Raw genomic sequence first — 11565 nt, 5'->3', positions numbered from 1 at the left:
TAGGGTCATGAAATCCTTAAGGTCAAACCCTTCTATTTATAAGTAGAGTTTTAAAAGTATAAAGATCATTAATGTGACTCTGGTGAACATTTCTTTAGTTAAGAATCTTTGGATGTTTTGATTTTTTATAGTAAAGAATATTATTTTTTAAAAAACCATTGTATTAGGGATTGGGTATGATGGCTGTGAAAAGTTAAAGTAATATACCACATTGCATGTATGAGGCCCTGGTTCTACTGCAAAAAAATGTCCGAATATACCAATTACAGTTAACTTATTATGTGGTACATTGGGTTGAATAATCTGTCTGACCTTTTATTCACTTCTGAAAACTTTAATTAATTTGTTACAACCTCCAGCAGGTAGGGAATGTGGGGACCACACCTGGTAATACTTTTCTAATGTTATGGCTCACCTAAAGCCACTTTTGATTCCTACTCTTGTAATTAAAAAAGGAGGGAGGACAATTTTGCTAAAAGTATATTCTGCTGTTGATAAATTTTTGCAACTAGCATCTAAGGTACTAGGATCTGAGGTCATGGAGCTACTCAGATCTGGTGTGCTGAAGACTATACCAAATAGTGCTTGGAAGTCTCCAGGATTATCCTTGGAGCCCAGTGGTTATGCAGTGCTGGAGTTCAAACAAACTTGGTATTGAATTACTGAAATCTATACAGCATGTGCCCTGACTGCTGAGTTCTCTCCAGCCCCACATTAGCTCTTTACGTTATCCTAAGGGAGACATTTGAAGGAGCACCATTCATGCTACATTCGATAGATGATCCACATTCATATTTCCAGTCTATCAAAGTCCCAAATTATTAGCAAATAATACTTCAGAATTCTTTGCAGAGCATACAGCATCTCATTTGATCCGAATAATGCCAGTTGTTTTATCTGTTGTGTGTTATTTTTGCCTTTATATAAAGATATTGAAACTCAGAAGGCCGAAAAGACTTTTCCAATAAGGTGGCAAGGGTTTGAGTTACAGATACCCAATTTTTTTCTCAATATGGAGAATGCATTAAATTGTCAATTTTCTGATGGTTTTCCTACGAGTATGAAAAATTATTAGTCATCTAGAAGGATTATGAAAATGAGAATGTTTTTATTGCTGTTGAAAGGGAATAAGTCATGTTGTCTTTTTTACCTTCCTTGAACTGTATTTGTTACCTAGTGACTCAGGAAAGGACTGGATACCATTGCAATGCTGGTTCTGGCATTACTGAGCACATGGATCCAATAACTAACACAATTCTCCCATTTCTCTCCAGGCAACTAAGCAAGTATGCAATTGTTAAACAAGTACAACTTTCATGATTTTAGTTGCTAATGGTTGCAAGATTTTATCAGCAGCAGAATATTTTTAGCCAAAGTTGTCTTCCTTCCTTTAATTACAAAGTAGGAATCAAAAATGGCTTTAGGTTAGCCATAAAATTAGGAAAGATATTAGGAGCTAGTTTCATCATTGATATTTTCATAAAGTAGTCAGTGAGTCATACATACTTTATGGCTTATTAAGTAGACTAAACCATTATATCCAAAGCTTAATAGATGTTAAATAACTCTGTAGAAGTATATATTCTGCTTTCTTTAGGAGGAGACTCTTGAGAAGTGCTCAGGGGACCTTGGGACCACTCCCAGCCATACTCAGCTCAACTGTGCAGTTCTGAAAGGCTAGTGATGTTGGGAACCAAGCAGTGATAGGGATTGAATCTAGAGCCTTTCAATGGCAGATACTTGCTCCAGCCATTTGTACTATCCCCCAACCCCATTCGTATACATTCTGATACAAACTATGCACCTTAGTTGCCTCTCCTTCATTTGCCCTATTTCTCTTCTACACTTAAACTGGCACCACATGAAATGTCTTATTGGATATCTGCAGGTGATGTATCCACTGTGGGGAAACAGTTCCTTAGTTTTCATTGGTTAGCTTTAATTCATCCTGCAAATCTCAGTTAAGTCTTTAGTTCCTCAGGGAGATTGCCCTGATACATAAATTTAGCTGGTTTCTTCATATGCTTCCAGAGGGCCTCTCCTTCGTTCTATCATAATTTGCAGTTGCTGTTTACTTGTCAATTCTTTGCGGAACTCTAAGTTCCACGAGGATAAAGATAATACTTTTCATCTCTGTAGCCTCAAAGGCTTGCTTAGTACACCGTGGGTACTTAAAGCTGGTTGAGTAATTGACAGAATCAATTTAATTATCCTTTTATAATTCTTAAATTTGCTTTAAACATAAACTCTTTAATTAGTGGGAAGAGGCAAGTCTACATTGTTCAACTCACTTGTATAATTTTATTTTTGTCACCATGACAGAAAGAAGTAATCCTTTCTTTTGAAGTTCTCTTCCTTTTTATATTCAATGCGTGCTCTTGTCTAGTTTCCCAATTTCTTCTTTGACTTTCTTATATGCCAGCGCTATCAGTCTTCTAATTTGCCAATCTTTGTTTGCCAAGTATGAATGTTCAAAGCCAGATTGATTTCCACATAACATATACTACAGTTTCCTACCTCAAAGATTAAAGAAAAACCACTCTATTTGACATGATTTATTTTTGACAAATATGTGTAGCCTGTTTTAATATGTGAAAACATTTTTCATTAGTTTCCTAAGGGGGAGAATTATGCCTCACTGGATGTCTATCTCCATCTTAACAAAGTGTTACTTTTTCCAATTTTGTTTTGTTTTTGCTTACCGCCTTGTATTTCAAAAGAATGCATATTCTTCAGTATTCATGCACCTGCAATGGGTTTCATAGAACAGAATATAGATAACTTTAAAACCTCTAACATTTTGAAGGCATTTGAACCTAGTTTTATATTCACCCCTGGCTTTTCTTTGATAAGATATTTCTAATACTTACCTAGTCTCAATAGTCAAATCGATACTTTAAAATTTGGCTCTTGTTCACCTTTCAAAATTATTTCACTTTCTGTATTTTCCATTGTTAATCCCATACTTTCCAATTCTTTTTACAACCATTTCTGTTTCCTTGGAGTGCTTCATTTTGTTATGTGTTGTTACTGATATTCTTTTATTGATTTTATTTTAGGACATCTTGAATAAGTGTAACTATTTTAAATTATTCAGCTCCTGGAAAAATTCAAAACTGAAACTCTTCAGTCTACTTTCTGCCTGTGTATATCTATCTATGTATCTATGTATCTGTCTATATAATAATGATATATGGCTCCTTATCTTCCAGCATACCACATAGCACTGAGTTACATATGTAATATTTATTTGCTTTTCCATTTTATTTCCTTTCTGTTTAAAATAAGTCTCAAAATACTCTTCAGTTTACTTTCTCAGTTCTTCCCCTAGCCCTGTCTACTTTCTAAGGTTGTAGGGGGGGGGTGTCTTTCATTAGTTCTCATTTACCAGCTGAGAAAATCTAACCATTCTTTCCTATCAATCTCATCATATCTCCCCTCAAATCATTTCTCCAAAAATCACTTTGGGCATTTCATCAAGTTAGTTCCCTGCCTGAGATACCACAATTATTTCCCATCAATCTTGGGAAAAGTTAAGTTCCTTAACATGGTCAGGCTCCAACCCTACTAAATTATTTTCATGTCTTCAAACAAATCATAGTCTTTTGCCTTCTTGATCTCCTGACCTTTGGCACGTGAGGCTTCCTTTAGCTGCAAAACCCTCTGCCCTAACCTCACCGCCCCACCCACTCTCCATTTCCTTCCAAAGCCAACTCATTTTTCAGGTCTCAACTTCAAAAAGACTTTGAAGCCAAGGTCCACCCTCTTTTCACATGTAGGAGGTTTCATTTCCTCTCCACATTTTCCCATGCCAGACTTGACTTCCTCTAACTCAGCTCCCTAAACTTGAAGTGGTCATTTGTCTGTGCTTCCCTTACTGAAAATTCTGTGGATTTATTTATGTATCTCCATAGTATCCATTTCCTATCATGTCACCAATTTAGAATTCCTAATTATTTATAAAATAGGTCATTCATAAAAGTTACTTCCTAGGCACTTTTGATAGTTTGCTCTTTTCACTTGGGAATCTGTGCCTTTAAGGAGGTAATTGCTGTAATATTGTAGCTATCAATATTATGAGCTTTCTAAAATTTGTAATATGTCGTCTTCATTTTTTTTATCTCTCACACCTCTTTTAGTATTTTGAATTTCACAATCTTATGATCCCTATCTTTCAAATTGTCTTTTTTGAGAAAAATGAGTCATTTTGATTTTTATGTGCACTGACAGTGACCTCAAATTGTTACTTTATTATGCACAGCTCATAGCACCTTCAATTTATTTAATTGAAAAAGTCAGATTGTGTGGTTTCCAATTCTGCTAATGTAATGTTGGGCCAAGTCGGGTGGTTAGAGAGAAATTTTAAATTACTTGCTATTTCTATTGATTATTAATTGTTTAAATTTTCTTTGGTAAAGATAAAATATCTCTTTAATTATCCTCAAATTCCTCAATTGTGGAATAAAGATAAGGTAGAAAGATATGTGGCTTAAAAAGAGAAACAGATAAAACCTGGCACACATACAACAAAGATTTGAAAAATGAATAGTGGTGCTTTATCAGTATCTGAGATGATTACTCTCTAATAGAAAATATTTTAAATACTGTGACTATTGCACTGTAGCACTGTTGTCTCATCCCATTGTTCATTTATTTGCTCGAGCGGGCACCAGTAATATCTCCATTGTGAGACTTGTTGTTACTGTTTTTGGCTTATTGAATATTCCATGGGCATCTTGCCAGGCCCTAGATTATATAATTACCCCCCTCAAGTTTTTCTTAACTTGAAGCTACCAAGATAAAAAATTAGGGAAGAAATGCTAAATTTAAATTACATAGCACTAAAGCAATGCACAACACATTTTTTCAGACTTGTATTTCACTTGTGAAATTTCACAATCTACATAAACATAAAAAAGAGTTTTTATCTTTTGAAAACACACCCCACAGGGTTAAAATAAACCTGTTTCTTTTTTGTAGAGTAATCTTTCTTCCCAACTTCAAGTCTTCCAGGAGAATGAATTTGAACACTCTGTTTCATTCACCCTGAATTCACTTATAAATAGCAACTATTAGATGAATAAAAAAAGTACTAGGACCTGGAGTTTCGATATCTATCCTTGAAGTGGCTTATTGTAATAGTTCAATAGGCAACTTTTCTCTTATTTCCTCAAGTTCCTTCCTAGGTCCATACCACTAATTGTATATAACTACAAACTCTAATCTTCTAATACTTGCTTGTTGACTGAGCTGTGCTTACCTTACTCATCCTTTGAATGCAGTGGAAATAAAAAAAGAAGCACTCTTCTTCTCCCCAAGTATATGTTCTGTTAAACTGTGTTTCTTATATGTAGCTCTATTCACCCACTTTCATGACCATACATACTTGCTCTGAACCTCTGAAAGTCTGCTACCTAGTTTGGGCCCTGTACTCTGTAGATGCTCATTCACTTTTGAATGAATGTATCAACGAATTCCTGGGTATTTAACTCAAGCTGGGTTCATCAATTTTAAATAAAAACGGTCTAGCTGAGGGCTGGGGAGGTTAACTCAAAAGGCTAATGCTCATGGTTTTATTAAGGAGGACTGTTTCCTGCACATTTCCAGAAACCCCCTCCCCGCAATGACTGAGCCAGGATTAGCCTCCTGGCAACCACAAGTTATCCACTTCACTGAAAGGATAGCTGAGAAATGTAGTGCTGGAAATTGGTGGCCAAATTCATTTGATCCTAGAATTCAAGAGGATAAAGGAGTTGAAGTTTCTAATGCTGTTACCCATACTTGATTTGGTTTGTATTTCTCTGAAGTATAGTTCACATCTGTATTTCAGATTTTAATCAATGACCCAAGTATACATCTAATAGTCAAGATTAGACTAACTGCACTTAGTACAACTTCTAATTCGTATACTCTCAACCACATCACTTAGATCTTCTGAAGGTATTTGTGTGGAGCGCATTATAGGAATGGATTGCACATATGCACATATATATGAGAATGTACATCAGATTTATATGTAAAACATCTAATTGCACTGTATCAACGGATGCATGTTATCTGTGTACCTAGAATTGCACAAAGACTAATTAATTTTTGACTGTGTCTCATAGCATCTGCTATGAGTGGATACATCAACATCTTTTTTAAAGTTACTAATGGGTTATGCACATGCATACAGATGTACTTAGAACAATGTGTGCTTTTAGTGTTATTTGTAGTTTAACAAATCACCTTGTAACTTGAAAACTACTTTGTCCGTTTTTTTTTTTTATAAGTTGGGGTAGGGTGGATTTCACTTTTCTTAACATATTAAAGGTGATCTATTTTTTAAAGGTGATCTGATAGAACAACACAAACCTGTAAGAAAAAGAGGATGGCATTTCTTAGTTACTTACTCCTTGCTTCTTCCCCTTTCTACTTCTTTGGTTGCATTTGTTCTGGTTCATTGGTCAAGCTAGGTTTCTCATGTATAAAACCTTTCTATTTAAAATTTCTTCCACTTCAGATATGAAAGTATTAATCTCTGGTTTTGAGGTTTCCATTTCCTTTCTATTATATTTCATCATATTAAACCATTGCAGCCACTTTGACTAATGCCATTTTGATTAATTTTTTTCTGTAATATTATAGGCCCTTTTAAAGCAGAATATTCCCAGATTGCTGATTGTCACATTCTGTTTAGTGATCTAATTTATGTTTATTTTTCAGAAGCTCAAAATAATAAAGAGATAACAGTTTACTATGAATTTATGTTTTATTTAAGTCAGAGATATAAAATATTTCTAACTAATTGCAGACATGCAGTTTTAAATACGAATATTATAGTTTCCTGACATGAAGAGGTATTTTAAGATGTACAGATGAGAAATTCAAGATGTTCTCAGAATTTTTTGCATTGAAAGATGTCCCATTCCAGGTTTGGTGATTATCCTTTAATGGCAAGCAACTCCAAGGGTCTGGATCCTATATTGCGTAGAATTCTAATTCCCTTTATATATATAATTTCATATGAAGAATGAGAATAGTTCATAATTTGGTTTTAGAATTTTAGCCTCTGCTCTCTGGAATAAGACAGAATGTTTCTTTTCTTTTTATTTTTGGGGAAAGATTGGGCCATTCCTAGTGGTGCTCAGAGATTATTCCTTGTTCTGTACTCATTAGTAATGTGTGGCAGTGCTCAGGCAATCTTGTGTGGTCCCAGGATTTGAACTGGGTTCAACAGGATGCCAGGCTAGTGCCATAAATAAGCCTGTGCCATTGCTTTAGCCCCAAATATTTGTTTTTCACACACGTTCTTTGGAAACACGTGAAAAACACTTGTGAAAAACGCTTTTCACACACATTCTGGAGATAGTTTTCAGTAAGGCAGGATAAGAGTCATTCAAAGGCAAGTGACTTATGCTTTATGCAGTGCTGTGTTTTAGGTTGTTTTGGTTAAATGCTAGGTAGTTTTTTTTCACTGATAGTTTTAGTTCCTTTGCATCTTTTCTTAATTCGTACCTCAGGTCTATTAATTGTTGACGGCTCTAAAAATAAAGAAGTGACCATTCAAAGGACCAACTTTTGAAATTATATCTAAGTATAATTGCAAGCCACTACCTTTTCCTTTAGATAACTTTATCTCCACATCCAAAATGTCCTTTCTGTACAATTTTATCAAAACTGACAGTCATTTCCCAACACTAAACCATATGTTCCGGGTTATTCTTTAATAAACAACCTACAAAAATCAAATATATTTCATGAAAGTCATCTCATAGATAAATACTCACTATTCTCTTTCTAGGATTGTGGTAGACCAGGAAGTTTATACATTTGGGCATTTGACTATGGTCATTCAGATTGTCATTTTTTTATATAAAAGTTTTTATTTCAATTGATTTAGCATAGTTATCTATCTTGTTTTGTTTATTGTCTTTTAGGTTATGGTCCAGAAATTCAAATTATTCAAGGTTAATCTGGGAATCTGAAAGAAGGTGATGATAAATTTTATACAAGGTAGGTCTGATTAAGTTGTTAACTCATGGTTTCCTATGGTGCAGTTAGTAATTGTCACCGTGTATGGTTTTCTGTGTTATCATATAACAAAGTTTGCTGCATAACTGGGGTGATATTGCCACATATTGTAGTTTCTGCTAAAAATATTTTTGAAGTTTATAGAAAATATTTCAAGGAAATTATTTTCTAAAGAAATGAGCCTTTGGTGAGGCACCAGAGAATAAAAGAAAATTGAGAAAAATGCCACAAGCTCATTTGTATTGATTACATCCCCAAGGGTTTAAATGTGGTTTTTAATTAATGTGTATGACTGAAAATACTTGTTTTTTTTAAATGAGATTATATTTTGACTCCTTAAACTTATAGTTAGAAGGCCACATTCTTGAAAGAGATTAGGGAAATTCAATTTATGATATGTCCTTGATATAATTGGTTATCTCCTAAGTAGATGAAAATAAAACTTAAAGAATAGGTCAGTAGATCTATTGCTTTGTAAAAATCAATTATATTAATATTTAATTTAGAAAGATTAAATTATTCAACACTCATATTTAATACAGAATTTTTGCAATACTTAATGTTGTTTCTAGTTTTAAAAAATTATTGTATTCAATAATTTTTAAAAATTATTTTTATTTATGATTGAGTTTCAGGTGTTTCAGGTGTTCAATGTTGTCTACTTCCCTCCACTATTTACTCCAGTGGCCCTCTTGCCTTTTGGCAATTTGTATTTCTTTGAGAAAGTTTCTGTTCATCTCTGTTTAGATTTTAGATTTTCTGAAACTGTACAGTTAGGTTATTTATATGCTGCTTCCTCCTCTTCCTCTTCCTCCTCCTCCTCCCCTTTCTGCCTCCTCTTCCTGGCCCTCTTCCTCTTTTTCCTTCTCCTCCTTCCTCTCCTGTTACTTCTGTTACTCCAGGCTCTATACTCAGGGGTTATTTTTCGTGGGGTTGGGGAACTGTAATGGATGCTGAGAATCAGGCCCAGATCAGCCATGTACTAGGTGAGCTTCTTACCCACCGCACTATCTCTCAAGTCCCCCCACCTATTTTTCCTTCTTAATGAGTGTTTGCATCACAATACATTTTCCTCTTAGCACTGTTTTTGCTGTGTCCCACAAGCTCTGGTACTTTGTATTCCTAGTTGACTTTTAAGACATACAATATTGCAGCACCTTTTGCACCACCAGTGGCAACTTTCTTCCACCAATATTCCCTCCCCTATCCCCCACCCTACCCTTTGCACCCCCAGCCTGCTTTCTTAACAGGCAGCTTTCTAAGTTCAGTTGTTAAAGTTTGGGTCTTTTGATTTCAGTGTTATTGCTGCTGTGGTTTGGATATTTGGCTCCATCATTCTTGAATATAACATTTGGGCCTTCATCCCCTGACTTTGCCATTGTTGCTTCTCATCAGTCTATTATTTCCCTCCCCTCCACTCTTTCTTTCCTTCTCCTCTTTATACTCTGAAGCCAAATTTGATCTGAGCATCCCCCCTTCAAACATTGAAATCCCTCATTCAGTTATTTTAAATACTGCATATAAGTGATATCCTGTGCTTATCTTTATTCTTCTGACTTACTTCATTTAACATAATACCTTCTGGCTCCATTCATGTTGCAGCCAATTACATAATTTTTATCATTCCTTACGGCTGTGTAATGTTTCATTGTGTAAATACACCACAGTTTCATGGTACACTAACCTGCCATTGGACATCTAAATTAATTCCAGATATTAGCTATTGTGCTCAGTGCTGTAGTAAATAATGGTGTTCATATTTTCTTTTGAATGAACACTATTTTTTTTTTGTCCTGGGGATTGATTGAGCTCCATATCACTTAGCAATTACACTTTTGGGTATCTATCCTGGAGACAGAAAAAATTCTTTGAAAAGTACTTCTGTTTGTATTTTTCCCTATCTCCAGGTGTTTTCTGCATCTGGTCTTGGAGTTCACTGATTTTGTCCTTGACTGCTTTTACTCTGCTGCTGAGTCCTTCCATTGAGGACTTTATTTCACCTACCAAATTTTTTAGCCCATTTCTGGTTTCTAGTTTTCCTAAACTTTTTTATCTTTTACTGTTTGTACCACTGTTTTTTTGAGTGTGTCAAACATCCTCAGCATTTCTTCTCTAAAGGCCTCATCCGAGAGGTTACATAGCTGGTTAGTATAAGTTGAGACGTCAGGCTACGATCTTAAGTCACTAATCGTGGTGGGGCTTCTGTGCTGTTTTTCGCGTTGTGCCTGTTATAATCTGTGAGTGAGTGTTTCCAATTTGTTGTCATCGTTCCCTCCACTGCCAGGGACCTCTCTTGGGGGATTTAGTGGGTGGGGTTTCTTACTGTTGAATTTATTCCATTCCAATTTGATGCTACTGTGTTGTTGTGGAGAGCTTTTTTATGCTGGTTCAGAGTTCCAGACTCTGTACTTGCTGCTACACTGAAATTGGGGTTCTATTATTTCTTGATCCCACTGTTATAATTATGGGTTTCAGAGGAATGGTGATTGGAGGTAGAGCTAAGATTCTCTTAGCCTGGTTGTGGTTGGGGATAACCAAGCTGCCATGGTGTGAGTACGGTACAAGTGGCTTAAGGCTTGGTCCTTATAAAATATGGACGGGGAGATTATCGGTCCAGTTCAGAAAAACACAGTTTTTGGACCTGCCAGTGGGGCCAGAAGTCTGCTCCCTTAGTTCGGGTAGGGGTGGGCTCCTTCTGATTGTTCTCGGGGTGGACTGCAAGGCAGAAGTCCTAATGATATGGCTTCTTTCTTAATGCTTAAAAAAGTTTTGATATGTTAATGACTATTTGTCAAATATATTATCATTATATAATCAAATTATGCAATGCTATTATCTCTTCTCAGCAATTCACAATAAAATCTGACTTTTCTATTGATGCTTATGGATGAAAAGTGTCTAAAATTTGCAGCCCTGTAGGCAAATTTTCTATGGCCTCAACGTTACTTTGTTTCAATTTCTTATTATTTTGGCAATGAAATTCTGGGTGAGTTTTGGAATTTCAAGATGATTGAATACATTTAGAATAAACTTGACAAGTTAGGCCCTAGGCTAGGTACTTGTCCAATATCTGCTGCTCTCTGTCTGGGTTTAGCCACGGAGAGCCCTGGATGGGAGTTGTGCAGTTGCTTATCCTCTTTGTTCTTTATGTCAGAAGCTTTTCGAGCCTATTATCTCCTGTTTGGGTCCAGCTCATGCTTAAAAGGGCAGGAACTTGGGCTCAAATTATTTCTTCCACTTCTTTCTATTGTCTCTTACATCTCCTGGTAAAGTGACTTCATGCTTTTGCCTGCTTCAGTGTTGATTCCTTTCCTCATTTTAGTCATTTAACTTTTCAATTGCATGTAATAACTCTGACTTGTTTCTTCTACTAAACTTTATCAGTTGCATGTACTTTGTGGTTTTGGTTTCTTGCTTGAACCTGGACTGATATATTACTTATAAAACATTTTAAAGAATGCTAATCCATAATCCAAAATCTGCTAGATTAGCACAAGGACACAATCTGCATTATTCATGTTTTGTTAGATACTACAAAATCAAGAAAAC

This window comes from Sorex araneus, chromosome 1, assembly GCF_027595985.1.
Source record: "Sorex araneus isolate mSorAra2 chromosome 1, mSorAra2.pri, whole genome shotgun sequence".
Classification (NCBI taxonomy): Eukaryota; Metazoa; Chordata; class Mammalia; order Eulipotyphla; family Soricidae; genus Sorex; species Sorex araneus.
The sequence above is the reverse complement of the archived record's forward strand: the minus strand, read 5'-3'. Positions refer to the sequence as shown.